We start from the raw sequence: 20,719 nt of genomic DNA, 5'->3' as shown, positions 1-20,719 counted from the left end.
GTTAGTTTCTGTCCCTTAATGACTTAAGAGCGTTTTTCCAGATAGAGACATAGTGAGGAGCTTTCGGGCAGCTGCTTCCAGGGAAGATATGAGTAATTGTTAACTGGAAGAACGCAGAGTTGTAAGCACCCGTAAAAGCCAGTGGTCCCCCAGAGCCTGCACTCCAAAACTTTGTTATTTGGTGAAAGCCCTTTTTTGAAGACCAGAAGCTTTGCTTTTTCCAGGAAGGCTGCTTGAATTTTCTATTTTATCATATTTTCAGGAAAGGATTAATGTGAGGGCTCTGGGTGCTGTGTGTTTAGGTCATATTTTGTTGTAAATGGTTAATTTGGCAGAATCTGTGGCTTATGTGCAGTAAGCCTGGAATAAACTGAGTGGTTTTCATGGCATAGAGATGTTCAAGACCACTTCTAATTCTACGAGATGTTCTTCCAAATGCTAGCATTTTTGTGTATGTGCATTTCTTTACAACCTATATAAGGTAACTAAGCTGAGTATGGAAATTATGTTTCAATAAAAGTATGTTCATTTTTCAGATGGAAGTATAAACCAAATTAGTTATTGTATGTACCAAGTTGTTAAGTGTGGATGTTGTTAGTATTCCCACTTCAGAAGTCACCTTGCTCTGTCAAAGGTTATGGTGTGTCTACCAGGCAACTAGGATAACATAAGAATTTATGAAGCCCGTACCTGTCTTGGAGAGTTTTAAGTGTTCTCCTGGGTTAAATTGAGTTGGCACTGGGGTTTTTCTTCCTTCCTGAAACTTATTAAAGAGAAAATTACAAGTAACTCAGTTTGAGTATCTTAACACATCTTTAGAAAGGGGAATACTTTGGAATGGTTGTATAGAAAAACAAGTGAGGTGAAACATTGTGGTAATGGGATTTGCAGCCTAAAATATGGTTAATTTCTCTTGTATGACTACAGGTGGCAGTGTAGAAGCCAAGAACAAAAATTGGCAGAAATTATGTTCTGTGTTCGAGAAAATGAAGAGTGTACTCATGACTAAGCACAGGAACCTGGAAAACCACAGGTATGTGAAGTGATTCATACAGCTGCCTATGGTGCTCCAAGTATTTACTGTATTCTAATGTTTCTGGCTCAATAGGTATTTTTGGACCAATTATCACTTAATGTATTCACAGTAAGAGCCTAATCAAAATGTTATGGAAAAATATATATTTCATTACTAAAAGGAGCAAAAATACTTTGAAGGCACTATGCAAGGAGAGGTGGGATATTACCACTTTTTATGGTTTATTTTAACTATGAAGAACCAGAGCACTAAGTTGCATGAAGATTTTTTTTTCCTTTAAATAAATACATTTCCTATTGATAAACCTAGCAGCAGTTATAGACCTGAATATGCTTGAGATGGAGAGACTAGATACAATAGAAAGATTTGCATGTCTGGATGTTCTGGATGTTTTATCAGTACTATTTCTGTGAGCACTGAAGAATTGATAGCATGAGGAGAATTACAGAGATGTAATTAAGAAGGTGTAATTTCAAATAACTGTCCAGTGGTGATGCGTATGTGTTGTTAAGGGTTAAATCTTGTAAGATTTTTTTTTTAAAGTTTTACAATGCTGTTATCTATTAAAAGAAAAACTTGAAAATAAGCAGTACGTAATAAGAGCTTATGATACTGAATTACCTTAGTAATTAATTTTTCTCATTAATTAGCAACATTAGAGGGAGGCAAAGCTTTTCTTCTGTGTTTGCATCAGTGTGCATAGATTGTAGAAATTAGTCTGTGGGTCTGCATTCCAGGGTTCCTGGGAAGCCATGAAGGATGGGACAAACTCAGAGCTGGAGCCTGAGGATTTTTTTAGAACTGATGAGTGGGAAGTTATCCTGGTAAGAAGTGTCAAAGTCCAGCTATCACTATGTTTGTTCATGTATTTATACTTTTGCATTTGGCTTTTCTTATTCTAGCCTAAGAAGGCATTTTGTCTAAACCTTTAAATTGCTTCTGAGATTATGTAGTTATATCACAAATGCCCACAGATGACCAAGCTGCCTTGTGTCGGCTCCCCTGCAGTAACTGGCATTGGGCACAGTTTTAGTTATCCCCAGCTTCAAAGTAGGTTGCAGACAGAATGATTTATCCCACTATTAGAATGGGCTAAGGGTGTACATCCCATTAGGTATAAGTAAACAGCTGTCACCAATAAGCTATTAAGTTGTAGTATCTTGGAATCTTGAGATTCTGAAATCCAAATCAAAATGATTTTTTTCTACCCACAGTTTAAAAATAAATCCAGGAAACTATACTTCAGGTATAGCTTTGGGCACAGGAGCTGCAAGTTCTCTGTAAAGAAGCTGTTTCTCTGTTAGTGAACAGTTAGACCCTGATCTGAGTGGGGTTTTTGGGTACCATTATATGCTTCCAAAATGTGCCTTTGACAGAGTACCCTGAAGAGCTATGGCAGTTCTTAACTTCAATTAAAAATAAAAGAAGTGAATAAATCTAGATTTGTTCTTCAGGGGAGAGCTCTTCTAACCATCTTTGCCTGGCCGTCATGTTATCACTTGTCACCTGTTACTTCTGAGTGGGGACCCACTCATGTGCAGCTGGTGAGAAAAAAGCATCAGCATTAATTTCTGTACAGCCCTGTAGTTTTTTCTTATTGAACAAAAAAGTTATCAAAGCTATTAATTTAGGTTTTTTAAAGTCAATTGAACTGTTTATGTAGTATGCTTATGGCTTTGTTGAACATTGTTGAGGTCATTAGTTGCTGCTAACACATTTAGAAGAGAAAATGAAAATGTCATTTGTCATTGGTACAAAATTTTAATGGGGTCTTCCATTACATCAAGTGTTCAAAATATTAAATAAAAGAAAACTGGTAACTAAGCAGTGTGATGCTCAAGAGTTCAATTTACAGACACTTCTCAGTGCTAATTATGAAGTATTGACATAAATGAATGAAACTACTTGTTAAAGTGCCTTTTGCAGTGTATAGCAGTTATGTGTTCACAAGATGATTCATAACATTCAGCAATTTGTGATGAGTTTCCCTGCCATTACTGGAGATTACTAAGTATCAAATGTATTTGCACTACACTGGGTTACTTTAAATTAGATTTGATTGTGGAAAGGGAAGGAGAACCATCTTCTATTAACTGAAAAATCAGGCCTGTTTTATGAATCAGTTAGTCAGTATTGAATTTCTCTCTACTGTATATTACAATTTATCCTTTACAATAAAATACAAATGTTTCATCATCTTTGCTATAAATACAGCAGTGTGTGGGAAACTCTCAAGACTTCTTTTGTGTTGTACATTATAACTCATAAAATATAGCAGACTTTCTGTAACTGAAGGTGGAATTCATAGTAAGAAATCTAATTTTGGAATCTAAATGTGTAAGGTCCCATTTTCAATCAGCAGACCTTAATTGTATAGAGTGCTATTTGATTTGATGCAGGATGTATTTGTAAGTACTGCTCCCATTAACAGTGCAACAGATGCTGCATCTTAGAAAACTGTATTGTGCTTCTGCTTTGAACTGGAAGTTGTGGCTGGTTGTGTGTTCTGTTGTCTTAAGAAAACTGTGTTTAAGGGCTTGCACAATCAGTCATTCCACACCATCATGAAGATGGCTGTAATCTGTTAGATTATGAAGCATGATTGCCTGGCAGTTATTGGAAATGTCTGTTAATGATACCAGGGTTTTCCACAAGAAAAACTTTCCCACTCTTTAGTACTTGTGTAGGATTGTCTTGAAAATGGTTTGTGGGCAACAGGAGAATGTACTGGGGCCATGGGTTAATGATGCTGCATGGAAGACAGAGAAATTACTTTATAATATCTATTTATTTTGTGAAATAACAGGTACCAGCCAGTCCGGTATGAAAGGCAGGTTTTTAGAAAAACAGCAGACTGTCTATCAGGAGGATGAGGATGATCCAAATCAAAGGGAGGCACAAAGTGAAAATTTCAGGTGGAATACTCTGAGCGTAAGCATAAAACACAAGGAATGTGTCTGAGGCCATTTAGCTTGGACACTCTGGCTTCTCAGGCTAGAAGTTGATACCAGATCTCCAGTTGGAAGAGAATAGCATTTTCTTAATCTCAATAGTATTAATACAGCTGTTAAACCAAGGGGATAGCTATGATACTGCAAGATGCCCATTGTAGATTACTATAACTGAAGTAAACTCTTGTGAATGTCTCAACGTACTAACCATATGTGTAAAGAAAGTATACTGAGTTAGCAAATGCGTAAAGTAAACCTCCAGGCATGTGGTCCCACTGCTGTCTTTGGGCAGGCTGCTACTGGGCTTCTACAAGAAGTCCTAATGCAGGAAAACATGTAATTTCAGGATCATTTCTCCTATACAGTTTTCATCCTGTATATGAGACCTTGCTCTTGGGTGGTGACTCCATAGGATACTTAGAGCAAAAGGATACTGGTGACAGTATCCTTTTGCTCTAAGAAAGCCATTGCATGGTGTCAGTTCTAGATGACAGAGGACATGGTGGAGTCCACTTGGCCAAATGGAGTGCTACTAACTGGATTTATGATGCAAGAAGGGAGAACCTTCCAACTACATGCCAAGGTGTCTTAGAACAAAAGGAGTCTAGACTATCTTTTGGTGCTGGAAAAGCTGGTGAAGTGCTGGTGGCACAGAAAGGCTACCAAAATAGTGCTGGTAGCAACATCTGAGTTGCTAGGTAGAAGGTTAAAGACCTCTGCATCCTCAGTCTCCACTGTAATCTCAATAGCCTACATGAGGATAAGCAGAAAGGACACACAGGTCAAGATGACACAGCCTCTGGGGCTGAAATCCTTAACATTGCTGTACTTAGCACAGAAGTTGATGAAAGTCATTTAGAAAACAGTGAAGAGCTGCTGGAATAAGTTAGATCCAATTTAAACAGGAGCACAGAAGAGCAGGCAGTCAGACCAAAATAGAAATGTTTCCATGCAAATACCAGAAGACTAGAAGATAAGATGGAAGGACTGAATGCCTAGTTCTAAAGTTATTGGCAGTATAGGTCTACTATAAAGAACATAGCTAGCAGGACACTCATTAGGATTTCTATGAAAAGCCTGGTAAGAAGAACAGTCGAAAGAGTAAAATGCTTGCATTCATTGTGGAGAGACTCAGAACAAATGCATGTCCTCTAACAAGTGCTTCTCTGAACCTTTAAAAAAGATTTTTTTTTTTTTTTTTTTAAAAAAAAGCAATTACCATGGTTGAGCAGGCTGTAAGGAACAGGAAGATATCCTTCAAAAACTTATGTCCAAGAAAATAAAGGTGAAAATCAGGCAATTTAAACATAAAATACACAGTAAAACAAATAAAAGTCTGGTATGTGACTTATAAAAGGCAGAGAAGTTTGTCATAACTACTCTTTCAAAAACATCAGAAACAGGAGAGCTATTGGGTCAATAGGTAACTAATATCTAAAAAAGCTCAAATAAGACTGTACTGTAGCTGAAAGAGTATGAGATACTCATGTTCATGGTGCAGGAGCTCCCAAACAAAACCTCTTCTCTATGGGGAGAGAAATACAGGGTCCTTTTGAGGCACCTGTTCCAAATCAAAGTGCTGTTGGGACTTTGGGATTTATTTATTTTTTTTTAAGAACAAAATTATAAAAGTTATTTACAGCAAATTCCCAACTCTAGATGTGCCAAAGACCTCTAAAAGATCTCTTGGTATAAAACTGCTGAACTGTTAAGGGTGATGTTTAACAGCACAATACTACTGTGGTAGCAGTGAAGTTAAGGGTGCCAAAGGTGATGCCAGTTTTTAAAAAGGTTTCCAGAAAGCCTATAGCAAAGAACAGGGCAGATATGACCGGTGTTTCTGCCAGCTGTTTTCCTGGTAAATATGGTGAAAACTAGTGGGGATCATGGACAAATTTGATATACCAGGAAAGAGTCAGAACAGCCTCACAGGTCTGGTACAGTTCTTTGAAGGCACTGTTGAAGTTGTGAGTAAGTGTGGTCTAGCTGATGCAGTATGCTTAGGTTTCAGAAAGTCTTTTGGGAACTACTCATCAAAGGTGCTGAGCAAAATGAAACTGCTCTGACATAAGAGGAAAGTTCTCTCCTAGGCTGTTGGTTAAAAGATGGGGTAGGAATAAATGACCTGTTTTCACAGAGGGGACAGAGGTCATTGGTGGAGTTGTTCATATGGATCTGTGCCAGGTTTAACACTAGTCAGCCTATAAATTGGTGGTCTGGAAGAGTGTAGAGTGATTCTAAGTTAACGAGTGTAGCAAAAAATGAAAGCTAATCATGAAGAGCCAAAGAAGGATCTTGTGATGCTTAGTAACTGGGGATGAAGCTTGCTGCTGATATTCCAAGTAACGTATGCAAGGGAGAACAGTCCTGCTGTTACTGTGAACTATTAGCACCAAAAGAAGTGGTGTTGCAGAGACCTTACTGTGGTTGAATGTTTAGGGCCAGTTAAAAACCCAAAATGCTAGAGAAGAATAGCCAACAGAACAGAAGTCTGTTATGCCAGTCTATAAGCCACCTGTGCTTTTGTCTTGACCTCTGGGTACAGTTCTGATCCCTATATTTAAAGGAAGCATGAGGGGGGAGAAAAAAAAAGGAGACATAATAGAAGTAGAAATAGGTGGCAATGATGATAAGGACCAATTAAGTAGATTAGGAATCTTCCGCCTGGCAAAGAAATAGCTAAAGATGAAAATGATAAAAATCTATGTAGGAGTGTAATAGAAAAAATGAGCGGGGAATGCTCATTAACTGTCTCTTGTAGTACAAGACCCAGAGGGGATCAAATAAAATTATCAAGCGACAGATTGAGAACAAGTAAGAGGCTGTATTTTTTTTTTTTCTCATAGTGCATAGTTTAACTGTGAGCCACTGTATATACTAGAAGTTTATCTGGCTTTGGGCTTTCAGTACAAAAGCATCTCCTCTTGATTAGAAGAACACAAAGGCCAGTTCTTGAAGGCTGGGGAGGGACCCTGAGGTACATCCCTGCAAGTTTTCGCTGTCCTAGTGCTCTTTTCTTCAGACCTTGGCTCTCAGCCTTTGCTAAAGGCATCATATGGGGGATAGGTGCATCTTTGGCCTGACAGAATATGGTTATTAATATGTAAAATGAAGACAAATTGCAGTCCCCTAAAGAAAATGCTGGCCATATGCCACTCCAGATGCATTACAGAATTATTGGTGAAGAAAATGTGTTGAGAAGGACTTTTTTTTTTTTTTTTCCTTGGGCCTAATAATTTACCAAAGAAGAAAAATAAATCAATTTGGTTTTGAAGACTGTACAAGTTCTCATTGTACCACATTGAATGTGAAGTTTAGTACCTATAAAAGGGTGTTGAGATTCTTTGTTCTGAGGTGTCACGATTCAGCTTTACTTCTGTGCTTGCTCAAAGCGAGTTGAGCATTTGTTATTCCTTGCAGTTTATCTTCAGATTAAAAACCTAAATGCAAAAATAAACTGGAAAAGTTAGGGACAGGCTTACCCATGTAAAGAAATGTTACCTGTATAATAAAATGAAAAATACAGTTTTTGAGTCTTGCACATGGAAGATGAAATCTCTTTTTGTATAAATATAGTGAGATTACACCTAGGTTCTTTCCCTATCCAAACATACAAGGACTAAAGCTATGTTAGGCTTGGTCTGGTAAGGACTTTGAGAAAACAGATTATTAAAAATAAAAGATGACTTGACCATTAGGTGTGAAAACAGCATTTAAATTTTAAAAGCATGTAGAAGTTACGGAACAAGAATTATGCAGTCATCCAAACCAGTTAACAAACTAAATGAAAGAAGAGCGTCCCAGTGCCAGGACTTATGAGCTGGTGTGAATACAACAGCTGTGAGGTACAGAACCAGCACAAACATGGCACTGTTCCCTGTAAGGAGATAAAAGGGCTAGATGTTGGGGTGTCCACTAGGTTAGTTCTAACCGAGGAAAATTAGTCTTCTAGGGTTCCTGTGGTCAGTAACAATAAATCAGCTTATCCAATAGGTGACACAGAGCACCCCAAGCCAGTTCCTGCTCTGAATTACCCTCTAGAGGAGGCTTTTTCTGTCCATGCTGGTGCAGATGGACTAGGGACACAAAGATATCTGGCCTCCTTAAGTCAAAGTTGGCCTTTGAACATACCCATTCTATATGGTACCATCAGACCTGATTTTCCTAGATGTTTTAGTAGGTCACTCTTTCTTTCCAGTGGTACTAGGATAAAAATACACTGCAAGACAATCCTAGCTAAACCCATTTTAAAGGTTTCACATTGAAGTGCCTGTTTTATACTTAAACTTCAGATTGTCCCTCAGAGTTTTCTGTACTTGCCTGACAAAGCCAAGAGCTATATTAAAAATGAGTTTAAAATACTTTTTTGTTTAAGAAAAAACCTGTAAAATCAAAGGTTTTTCTGAAATAAGATAAAACATACAAAAAGAGATCAAATGGAGGTTTTTAAATTATGAAGATTAGGCCATAGAGCCTGTTTGAAAGATGGGGTTAATTATGTACCCCACCAAGCACCCCCAAAACACACTTCTTTCTCAAGAATGGGAGAAGAATCAGTCTTCTTATTAGCTCAGTTATTTTTTTATGATGTCCTTGAATGCTCTTTAGAATTCTCCTATTTGTTCAACAAAAGCAAAACATAGTTCTAAGATTTTTTTTTCATTTATATTTTCTATAATGGAATAAGATACCAAAGAAAAAGTGTAAGCAAAATCTTGTTTTCATCTTTATTTGGCACTTAGTGTAGTTAGGTAATGAAGCTGAACCACTGGCAGTGCTGATCCAAAATGGTCAGCAGAGACTATGGTAAGTTTTAGTTTTATTTTTCTAAAAGTAATTTGGTACCAGGTGCCATGGAACAGAACTTCACTACTAATGTAATCCAAGGCTTAGACTTTCACATCAGTTTAAAACTATACTATAAACCATAATGCATAGTTTTGAATAGGTGAGAGAATGCACCAGCCAAGCACACTTCTCAAGCAATAATTTTTCTAGTGTTATATCAGGAAGCATACACTTATATATATAGTGGGTTTTTTTTTTGAAACTGTCAGTTACACTTTTCTAATACACAACCTGTCTTCTCAGATGATTTTGTATTTCGGTGTTATGAAACTTATACATATGTACCTTTTTTTTTCCTTTTTAGTATTAGCTAAACTTAGTGTATTTCTCATTTTGTTTTGGGGAGGGTGACTGGATCTGTCATTATTCTCTAATGCCTTACAAATAGTTGATCATACTTGGTAGTTTTTATCTGGATGGTTCCTGGTGTTCCTGATAATTCAGGTAGTTGTGTACTCTATAATGAAAATAATAATAATTCTGAAGTCAAAACGAAAGTCACGTGCTGTCCTTGACTCAGATTTCAGTTATATGAAGTTTGTGTTGCTCACAAATAAAGCTGAAACCTTCAATAAAATGGAAGGCAGAGCCCAAAACAAAAAAGCTGCTTATCAGATCTCTGCTGAGCCCGGTGGCTGGGGACAGACGTACTTCTGACATCACCTCCTACAGCCTTGCATCCTGCTGGTTCCTGGGAATGTAAAGAATTTGTGAGTCCCCTCATTTAGGAGACTTAAACTGTTGCAGATTGCTGCTTCTCCTTTCAGATACGCTACCTGTTTTTGTTTCTCTGCTTTTTATTTGCTTCTGTGTGGTTTTACCTTTGATCATTACCCAATTGCACAAATGTTATAGTTGGCTGTTGTGGGTTTTTTTTGGTGTTTTTTTTGTTTGTTTGTTTGTTTTCTGTTGTTGGTTTTTTGTTGGTTTTTTTGTTTGTTTTTTCTTTGTGTGTGTGTGTATGTTTTGCGGTTTTTTTGTTTTTTTTTTTTTTTAATTTTGACTATCTCAGTGTTTCCTGAAACTTGTAAAGATCACCTCTCTTTACTCTGTGCGCAAATAACTTCTAATTTGAATGGATATTTAACAGCATATTAAAGATGCAGACGTAACAGTGGAATCCCCATTGACCCAAATCTGATAATTTTGTGCTTTTAAAGAAGTTTTTATTTCTCTTGTTCAGTGAGAACAAGCTGAGCACCCTAAGTGGTAGTGTGCTGCATCAGTTTTCTGATGAGAAATGCCTTGTGAGGGTTACTCTGTTTAACAGATTTTACCTCACCAGATAAACATGGATAGATCAATTACAGAGACCAAGCCGGTACTGGCAACTTTTTAAACCATGTTATTTCAAATGCTTGTTGATGTGGGCATTTGCATGTTGAGTTAGGAACTTGAAAAGTTGTAAGCTCCTCTTGAGTATGGTGAAGATGCTTTTGAACATGGGTGTTCTGTTGAATGGTTTCTGGTCTCTGAGACTGTACCATAAATAGCTCATAAGCTCTGTTGTACACTGGGTTCAATCTAAAGTGTTCCTGGCAAAAAGGTTGTTGGAAAAAGCCAAAGAATCTTTCTGTTTTTTCCACCTTAGTGCCAGTCATGGCTTTACTTGCTTTCACTTTCTGTGGTCCAGTTCTTGGGGGCAGTTTCTGAGTGAAAGGCAAGGCTGCTTGCCCCACAGAGCTGCTCACCTGAGGGTTAGGTTAGTGACTTTAGAGATGCAGGACTGGACTGTGATTGTGCTGTAGACACAAGGTTGTCCTCTGTGGGAAGTTCCTGATCTACTTACCGTCTTTCCCTTCAGACCATTTGGAAAGAGACCTGCCCATCTGCTGAAACAATGAGCACAGGGACCTGACTTTGAGAGATGATTCCGAGTTCTGGATGGCAGGTGAAGGTAAAGCACTCGCCTACAGCACAGGGTCCAGGCTAAGGTAGGATTTAAGATCAGTGTCTACACTTGATTAGGCCTGGGTTGTTTCAAGCTTTGGCTGGGCACTCTGGATTGTCCTTCTGAGACCTACCTCTTCCCACTGCCTAGGTTAGGAGCCCATCTATCTACTGCAGGGCTCTGGCTTCTGCTTTGGGGGCCAGTCTGCTATTGTCTAGGAGCTTCTATCAGAGCCTTTTATTTTATCTGGTGTTTGGATCAGCGTCAGCAAGGTGGGATTTCAAGGAGCTGCAGCATCCAGAGACAGTAGCTGTTCTGGGGCAAAATGTTTCCTCAGCCTTTTCGTCAGATTTATGTTTCTTTATTTTTAACTGCTGAACACGGCCAGTAATACTCTGTGCTGTGTCCAGCTCAAAATTGACATCTGCCGAACACTGTCTGAATGATCTTGTGTAAATCCTTGTCCATTGCTGCCTCCACTGCAGCAGTCATCTTGTTTTCTTTTTTAAAATTTCATCAGTACAGATTATGACTTGTAGGTGGCAACTGAGGGTGGAAACACTTAGAACAGAACTGTGACCTCCCTTTCTATTTGAACCTGGTCTACATGTGGATGTTACAAAAGGAAAAATTACTAGCTAGGTGTAATTGTGTGAAATTAAACTTAATTTTATTTTTTTAGATACTAGGCAGTTCAGGGGAGAGCATCTGGTAAAATCAGGGATGTGTTTCAAATTTCTGCCAAATGTCACTTTTTAGCTTGACATTTAGAGTCCAACATGCAGAAGTTGTGAGGCTTTTGGGGAGTGGTATGATGTAAAAAATGAAGTTTTAGAAATAAAAACATGTAGCTTTTATCTAAAGCATAGGTATTAAGTAACTTGGTGGGCAGTGATACTTGGGCAAGAATTTTGATGCTAGCACTAGAGGTTAAGTAGTGTAGTGGGAAAGAGGAATGTGTGCCTTGATTTCATGTCCTTCAGGTTCTTTACATCTAATGAAATCAGAGGTGGTGACAAAAACTTATCAAAAGGCCTATGGAATAAAAAACAAAGGGACAAGGTAGCCCAGGCAAAAGGCATGATGACTGAATACCTAAACAGATAATATTAACAAGGTCTATTTGACAGTCATTTTGTCAAATGAACCTTTTTACAATTCCTTTTTTTTTAATCTGAATTTTGGTTGCTGCCTGCTTGCTGAGGTGTTTGTTTGGTGTGTGTTATTTGATTTTTTTTTTTTTGTGTATGTGTGTTGTTTTTTTTTCCTGACATTCTTCAGTGATCATGCTCTGTCAAAATACGTCCATCTAATTATCCATATTTGAATTGGGAAATATTTGATTCAGAAAATGCTATAGATCTTCAATCCCCTGATTTATTATTTTATACAGAAGTGTATCAGAACTGATAAAAAGCTTTGTCTCTCAGTCAAACGTTTCTTAAAGAGCACAGGACTTTCCTTGAGTGGCGGTTGTGTGTTGGTTACGTGATGAAAGAAATGCTGCTGTCTTATTATTAAAGTTCATAGTTGTGTTTGTTACCTGCTCTAGTTGTCTCAGATGTTCTTTTACATTTTCTATCACCAGCCTATATTACTCCAAGACCCTTACAAGGAAGCTTCTCTTGTTTTAAGAAGCTGCTTACACAGTTACCATTTAGAGTCACTTAAGTTTTCCACCACATTTACTGATAAAGGCATTTGACTCGTATGATGCCTTGAAAATCTAGCACTTTCCTTCTTTTCCAAGGCAGAGTCCTTTACTGTATTTTTTGACACTGAATGTTAATCTCCCTCAAACTAGTTTTACTGAAATGTTCATTATTATCATCTTTTTTTCTCCCACTCCGATAAACCCATTTTCTGTTCCCACTTTGTCAGACTAGACTTCTTCCCTTCTTTTAGGCAGTGTTATTTTCTGCTGGCGTATTAGTTGAAGGCCATTAGCTTTGATGACTTTGGGGCATTCACAAAGTCTGGCTTTGGTCTAGTGGGAGTACTGTGTTTCCTCCCTGGCTAATGGAAAACAATTGGGGTTTCTAGGGCAATTCTGGGTTTCCAAGTTAGGCTTTTTTTTTTCTCCTGAATTGACCTCCAGAGAAAGCCACAGCTTTTGGAGATGGTGCCAGCTGAAGTGTCCCTTCTGCTGCTGTTGCAGCCCTGCAAGTGGAGGGCAAAGGTTCCTTTCTGATTCCTACAGCTGCAGCAAGACTGGTTCTGATGGCCACTGGTGGGGAACTAGATGTCCCTACCCAGGGTAGCTGGATGTGCCTGGAGGGGAGAAATAAGATGAATGGTTGAGAATTACACCTTTTTGTTAGGTTATAGGGCCTGGGTGTTTATGCTGCCTTAAACTGTGTGCACTTGATACAAAATATACCCTACAAGCATTTCAGTACTTGTGTTGTGTTTCTGGTTTTAGTGACTGCTGGAAATTAGAGGATCCAAATACTTTAGCTGGGATTTTCTCAGTGTGCCTCACATATAACTGGACTGCAAACAGTTAGTGGCTAGTGTCATTGGCTTCATAATATGGAAATGACTTTTTATCATAGTTGTAAAAAAAATTGTCCTGTTTTGCCATGTAGAAAACTATATTTCTATCATACCTGAATCAAACAGACTTCTGAAGCTGGTAGGTGGCTAAAATATTATATGGTGCTGTTACCAACCAGTCACTGAATTAATTTTAACTTAAGAAGTATAGTTCTTGTAGTGTGTCTCCATCTTTGTTCTTGTTCTGGAAAAAGCTGAGACTTCTATGGAACCAAGGCTGCCCTGGAGACCGCAGAGGCCTCCTCCCTATCCCTGTGTGTGGGGTTGCGCAACGTCTGCTTCCAGGCTGTTGTTAAATCAATAATGATTGTTTGCTGCTATGGATATACATGATGCTTCACAATGCATAGGTTTGGAGACTTAAAGAAGAAAATGGTGTCTCTGCTTTGAAATAATTTTGTAGAATAAGAAAGATACTACAGAATAGATGAAGCCTTTGCTGTGTGCTGTTTTTCTTTCTCTTAATTCATTATTTTCTCTTTCCCATTATGTTAGTGTATTAGTCTAACTAATCTCATTCAGAAGGTTTACTTCAAATGTATATACTTGTGTATTTTAAAGACAAATGACAAACTCATATTTGTAAGATTGTAATATTTCTGTTATTTGTATCTCTTGTAATTACTGTAGAAATTACTGTTAAAACTTGAATGATAGATTAACATCATTGCATTTCTCTTTTTTAATGTGAGTGGATTTACTATTTGCAGTTCTTGACCTTGCTATTAATCTACAGATTTTTTTCCCATATTTCTACATGTGTTTTCATTTTCTATGTTAATTTTTCTACATATATTGGAAGGGGATTGAGGGTGGCAGAAGTACACAAAGATGTGCAGAGAAGCATGGCCTTGTGAGGCATATAATTAAATTGTTTATTTGATGTTAATAATTTGCTTAATACCTAAAATCTAAGTTTGGAAGAAGAATGTGGGGAATTCTTTTAGAAAGTGACACAAGAGTAGGAAAGAATGTTAACAGACAGTGATTAATTACTTCATTGCAAAAGGGGAGCTTTTTGTATCTTGGTTTGAAATGAGTTGCCATATGTTGAGAAGGCAGAGACTGGCAGAAGACTTTCCTGTCTTACTAAGCTGTCAGATCAGGAAATAACTAAATTTACCATGGGGAGTTTACCTAACTAACCACAACCTTTTACTAATATGTTCACTTTGTCCTCACATACAAATTTTGAAATAAAAGTGCCAGTACTCATGTGTCACTGATGGGAAGTAAAAGGCAATATTTTGGTCATAATTGGTAGGAGGCGAGACTGACATTCACATGCGTTTTCCCCAATTACAGAATGAGCACAAAATATTTCATAGAAATTAGATAATTTCTTAAAATTTCTGTCATGCTTACCTGGCATTTGGAAATGCTTGGGCTTTTGCTCTCGTAATGCTTAGTCTTTAAAAGTGGTTTTCTTTAAATAGAAAATGAGTTACTTGTTTAAAACGGTAAATATTTTCTTTAGATTTCAGTCCTCAGCTTTAGCACAGCCCTGAGAATCTAACAAAATTCAAGGCCACAAAGATCCTTATGCTATCTTTTAAAACCTACTGGCATGCCAAAGGACGCAGACAGCAATGTGCTCAGTGATGATTCTGCTGTGCTCAATATCTTGCAAAAACTTAAGAGGATGGCACAGAATCTATGGCGTGGCCTGGTGCTCTGTTCAAACAAATTATTCTCATTGCTAATTTATAGACTTATCCTTAAGTCCCACTTGAAGACACTTCATTTTTATTCTTTAAATCACTTGGGGCTTTTCGTATTTCTTCATTTTTAACACCTCCTGCATTACGGTTCAGATGTCTGTTTATTGTAGAATTCATCTCACCATACGTAGAAAAAGCAAGATTGGCAAGCCTGTTTCTGTTAGGTGTCTAGGGATTGCCCAAAGCCTTTTTTGCCATAACACTGTCTGCAAGACACATGTTAAGTGCTTTCTTCAGTAATCTAACACCTCCGTGGAAGTAGCCGCTGTCCAGGTTATGGTCTCAAGTTTCAGAGGTGCACCAGCTTTCTGTGTTCTTAGGAGTATGACCTTGCATTTGCATTACAGCTTACCTTCACTGTGTGTTATTCGTGTATGCATCTGGAAATGTGGGGAAACACTAGGCCTGATTGGAGATAAGTATGCTTATATAGGATATCTGAGTCTTACAGCACTAATTTAGAACTGATTCTGTGTGAGCCTTAAGAGTAAAAAAACAGTTCTAAACTGTGTCTTCTCTAAACCCTTGAGTGTTGTAATTATTTAAAAGTTAGTCGCCTACATGTATGCTTACTCACACTTAATATTGTGCTTTGCAGTTAAGTTGAACTGTACTTTCTTCTTACACAGGGAAAAAACTATAAAATTTTACTTTTTATTTCTACAAACTCAAGGAGCTCTTGGGAATTCCCCTGTTCACACCTTGCCCCTTTGCAATCTGTTTCCATCTTTCTGTTAAGTTAGATTATTATTATTTTCTTTTCTAAACTAGCTGGCTGTTGTCATTTTCTTCCTTCTGTGACCTTGACCACCCACAGTTACATAGCTGGGGTGCCTTTGTTAGACGGTACAGGTTCTAGCCTGACTGCTTGACTGCAAAGCAGGTTTATCTGGAGACTGTGAAGGGATGAGAGCTGCTGTGCTTGGCATTTAGGCCCCATTTTGCCTGATGACTTGCTGTCGTCTGTCTCCTGACTGGGGGGGGGCGGGGTGAGAGTTAAAATGCCTGTTTGACATTTCATGCCTTCTGTTCATATCTGGTATATAATTTATGTTTTGGGATGCTGCCTTATGAAGTGACTCCATGGTGTACAACACCTTGGGCTAAGCCAAGGTTATGTTCTGTATTTATAGAACCACTTTCTGGAGCATTTCGAAACCTTCTCAGGGCTGCTTACAGGTCAAATAACTCGATTCTAATGTTCTGGTTTATTGAAATGACTTTAGAAATGTAATGCCATCTTAAATTAAAGCAGGCATTCATCTCTTCCACAGGTCCTTCACCTCCTGGTTGATCTTGGCAGATCTTTCTACCCATGTCTGATAGTCTATAACTAATCTCAGGCAGACTAAACCAGGCCTTCCAAATCTTCACCTCTTGTATAAGTAGTCTAATATGTTCCCCTGTCTCTGTGTCATGGATGATGGCAATGGTAGGTGAATAGGTACCAGTGCCTCTTAACTGTGCAATGTCCTAGAAGTCCTAGCAGAGCAGCCTGACAAACTTGGGAGGAGATGCAAAGAGCATTTCTACCCTTATGTCATGATAGGAGATGTTGCCTTTTGCATGAATAGTTTTGGAACTGTTGATCTGTTTCAGACAACTGACAAGTCGGGATCATTACAAAGCTGTCCAGCTCCCCCTGCACATGTGCTTTTTGTCGACTTAAACCCTTTTTTAACCTCTTATGTTTTGAAATAATGATCGGCTTTGGCAGTCAATAAGTATTCCTGGTGTGTGGTGAATCCCCATAACAAGTTACACTCCTATAAACAGGACTGTAGAGCTTCAGCCTTAAGATATTTTTTATACAAAAACATATTCTGTATTCCTGTCTAGTATAAACTAGACTAGGGCTGTTTAACTGCTGAAGTCTATATGTGGCTTGACAGGACTGTTTGTGTAATCCTCTTTCCCAAAGGCTTCTTCAATCTAGACCATGGATTTGGAGATAGCAGCCTGTTACTGCCACTGTTTTCCCTGCAGCCTCTCTGTTGTCACTCTACATATTGTTCCACAGGAGACACTATGCCTGCATATGCGTTGTCACAACTGGCATAAAACACAATTTGTGTGGGTCCCTTCCTTATCTATGTGTGAGTTGTTGCTGAGGATAACGGAGGCTGCTTATAAACAGCGTGAATTTTCTAAGCAATAATGACCCATTCCTTGCAGTCATCTCTTCTTTCCAGAGGGCAGATGAGGATTCAAACTGTGGTGTGAATCTGCTTCTTGGCCTTTTGACTAAGATAAAGCCTAGAGTAGTATGTTCAGGAAGTCTGCCTCAAGGGAGCATCCAGGATTTGCACAAACTGTGTTGTGCTCATGTGAGTTTGTGCTGCTACGATGTTCAGAGCCCACACGTGTAAATGAAACGTGATGTTGTTGGGGTCTCACAAGATGTACACGAGGCTGGGGCAGGAGGCATAGTGTCATGGTGTTTGGTACTGCTATGCCATTTCATGTCTTTGAGTGTGGAGCAGAGTTTTGAGAGGCTGGTGGCATTGTCTGTTCTCCTCAGCTAGTCTAGGTCGTCAGGTGGCCATGAACACCAGTTCTTGAGGAAATGTTAGAAACTGGAGAATCAAATTATGATGGGAATACCGGAACTCCATTACTGTCCCTCTAGGCTATCAAATTGCTTACCCTAGAAAACCATTTTTTGGATGGGTGGGGGAATTCAGAAACCACTCACACCTTGCATTTGTGCTTTTTTTTTTTTCCCCCCCCTTTGGGGAAAAGAAGCAGAGTTGCAAAGCAAGAAACTGACATCCTCATTGGGTGCTGGGAAGGGACAAAAACAAATGCACAGCAGGGGTCCATTGTGCTTGGCATGTTCACGTGAAATGGACCAGAGTGACACAAAGCAAGGCAGAAGTTCTTCTCTGGTGTGGCTTGGGACTGCAACATAATGTCACGGTATAGTGGATCTTCCTCTTTTATGGTATGATTTATTGGTGTGTATGCAGAAGACTGGGTCACATGCAAATGAAAAGGAGCAGTTATGTTTCTCCACAACCGAAGGACATGTAGATTGCCTAGCTGTAGGTAAACTCAATTTCTAGATAAGAGGGTAGCAGGAAAAGATAATAATGAACTATGGAGTGAGATGTCAACTGGTAGTATCATACATCTGGTGAAAACAGGTGCCGGAGATTCCTAAATCATCTGGGTGATAACTTCTTGGTACAGGTACTAAGGGAACCAAACAGAAAAGGTGCCTTCCTAGATTTGCTGCTCACTAACAGCGAAGGTCTTTCAGGCAAAGTGGCGATTGGTGGCTGTCTCAGCCAGGTTCAAAATCTATGCTAATAGGAGGAAAACTGCCAGCAAGACCTCAGCTCTGGATATGAGGAGAGCAAATTTCAGGTTGCTCAGAGAACTACTTATTTAGGCTCCCTGGGAAATAACTTTAAAAGTGCTGAGGTCCATCAGTGCTGGTCACTTTTTAAGTACCACCTCCTTTGCTTTTAAGCACAGGAACAGGCAGTTCCAAAATGTTCAAAGTCAAGCAGGTGAGGCAGAAAGCTGGCTTGGATGGGTAGGGATCTTCTTCTTGAGCTACGTCGAAAAAAGTATAAGCATATGGTCAGTTGAAGCAATTTAAAGTGTCATAGGAGGACTAGAGAGATGCAGCTCACCACTGTAGGGAGGAAGTTTGTGTGGCCAAAGATCAATTAGAGTTGAAGCTGGCCAGTACTGTGAGAGATAATAAAAAGGGCTTTTTAAAATATATTAATGGCAAAAGGCAAACCAGAAATAACATTGGCCCACTACTTGGTGAGCATGGTCACCACATAAACAGGGACATAGACAAAGCAGAGGTGTTTAATGCTTTCTTTACCTTGGTCTTCAACACTGAAGATGGGCTTTGGGACCCCCAAAGCCCTGGGCTAGAGAACCATGGCTGTGAGAATGATAAACTCCCAATCAATCCCAAAATTGTGTGGGATTTGCTGCTCCAGCTAGACCCCTATAAGTTGATGGGGCCTGATGAGATTCATCCAAGGGTACTTAAAGCGATGGCTAACGTCATAGCAAAACATGTCTCTGTGATTTTTCAATGCTTCTGGAATGTGGAAAGGTCGCAGTTGACTGGGAGCTGGCAAATGTTGTCCCAGTCTTCAAGAAGGGTAACAAGGTGAAGGGTTTAGAGGGGAAGCCATATGAGGAGTGGCTAAAGTCACTGGGTTTGTTCAGATTGGAGGAGGCTGAGGGGAGATCTCATGGCAGCCACAGCTTCCTCACAAGGGGAGGAGGAGGGACAGGCGCTGAGCTCTTCTCTCTGGTGACCAGTGACAGAACCCAAGGGAATGTCAGGAAGATGTGCCAGGGGAGGTTTAGGTTGGACATGAGGAAAAAAGGCTCCCCAGGGAGGTGTCACGGACCCAAGCCTGACAGTGTTCAAGAAGAGACTGGACAATGCCCTCAGACACATGGTGTGAACTGTGGGGTTGTCCTGTGCATGGACAGGAGTTGGATTCGATGATCCTTGTGGGTCCCTTCCAACTCAGAACATTCTGTGATCAACTCTTGCAATGTTAAATTGACTTCAAAATAAAAGATGTGCTAGAATTGAGTTATGTTACTTTGAGGTTTTGAGTGTTAAGTACGCAGCATACTAGAACTCAAAACTAAAAATGGAGTGGGGGTGTGATAGCTCAGACATGGTTGTGACAGGTGAGCTCTGTCTACAGACTATTCAGGCCTCTGAATGCAGAAAACCAGTTGAAGAGTATTGAATGGGTTGCTACAGGTAAAATTCTGTATACTTACTTATTTAAAAATAGCTAGCATGTTGATATTTTTCTGGAAAAATGAAGTGTTTGTTTCAGAGCTAAATGTTTACATTCATAGAAGGGGGAGAATCACACTTGTATACATCATGAAAAATAGGGGAACAATGTAGATCTGGACTGCTATTCCCAATAGATGTTTTGTTTTGTTTTTTTCTGTGTTCCCTAGTACATGCTAAAAATATGTTCAATATCTTAACATCTGCATTGTTATGAAAAATGGCATGTCTTTGTTTTGGTTTCAGCTGTGTCTTTCTTGCATTACATTTTGTTCCATGTGCTCTCTTCAGTTGGGATGTGAAGTCATTTTCTTTTGTCAGCTGCAGACCTAATTGCCCTGAGTCCAGGACTGTACTGTGCAGTACTTGAATAAGTTATTTCTTTTGTTCTGCCTCAAGAAAACCCCAGTCTTTATGGTGGGGAATATGGAGTTATTTAATTGTGAAATATCTTCTATTTGGCAGAGAGGGGCAGTAAATAGGGTAAAAATAAAGGGAACTAAGCCTCTTTAAATGTAGAAAAATGGAAATTGAAGAAAGACTGAGTATGTGGGTGTATTTTGCATACTACTGTGTATTAGCATCTCTAATCCTAAGTGCACCAGCATGCCCCATTGATTTCGAGTGGAGGACGGAATGCATGTGAGGTAGACCCTCTCCTGGTTATACATGCCCTTAGAAGGCTCCTGAGCACTATGCAGCAGGGGAAGATGAGCGAGTGAAGGTTGGTTGCAGTTCTGATTCATGTGTAAAACAGAAGAAGAAAACCAGCCAAGAAATAGGACCGGACTTGCTGGAAACATCAGAGAAGGAAACACCAAGGCAATTTGGTAATGACGACAACATGGCAGTAGGTGAGGGACAGCCATGGGGAAAGTCATTAGCTGTTGGATGCTGCTGGTTCCCAGCACACTACGTGGA

At 39.2% G+C, this 20,719-nt stretch overlaps 1 long non-coding RNA gene across 1 annotated transcript in view; it reads left to right on the top strand.

Annotated features, from left to right (window-relative positions):
* The first annotated feature begins 1,007 nt into the window (after positions 1–1,007).
* Positions 1,008–20,719, top strand: part of LOC309449137 — a 38,387-nt gene continuing 18,675 nt past the window's right edge. Inside the window, exons 1-2 of the long non-coding RNA XR_014185908.1 lie at positions 1,008–1,033; positions 1,774–1,860. This is a non-coding gene — a long non-coding RNA (uncharacterized lncRNA). The remainder of the gene's footprint in view (positions 1,034–1,773; positions 1,861–20,719) is intronic.

This window comes from Streptopelia decaocto, assembly GCF_964273445.1.
Source record: "Streptopelia decaocto genome assembly, chromosome: 1".
In the NCBI taxonomy this organism is placed as follows: Eukaryota; Metazoa; Chordata; class Aves; order Columbiformes; family Columbidae; genus Streptopelia; species Streptopelia decaocto.
This window is presented reverse-complemented; position numbering and strand designations above follow the sequence as displayed.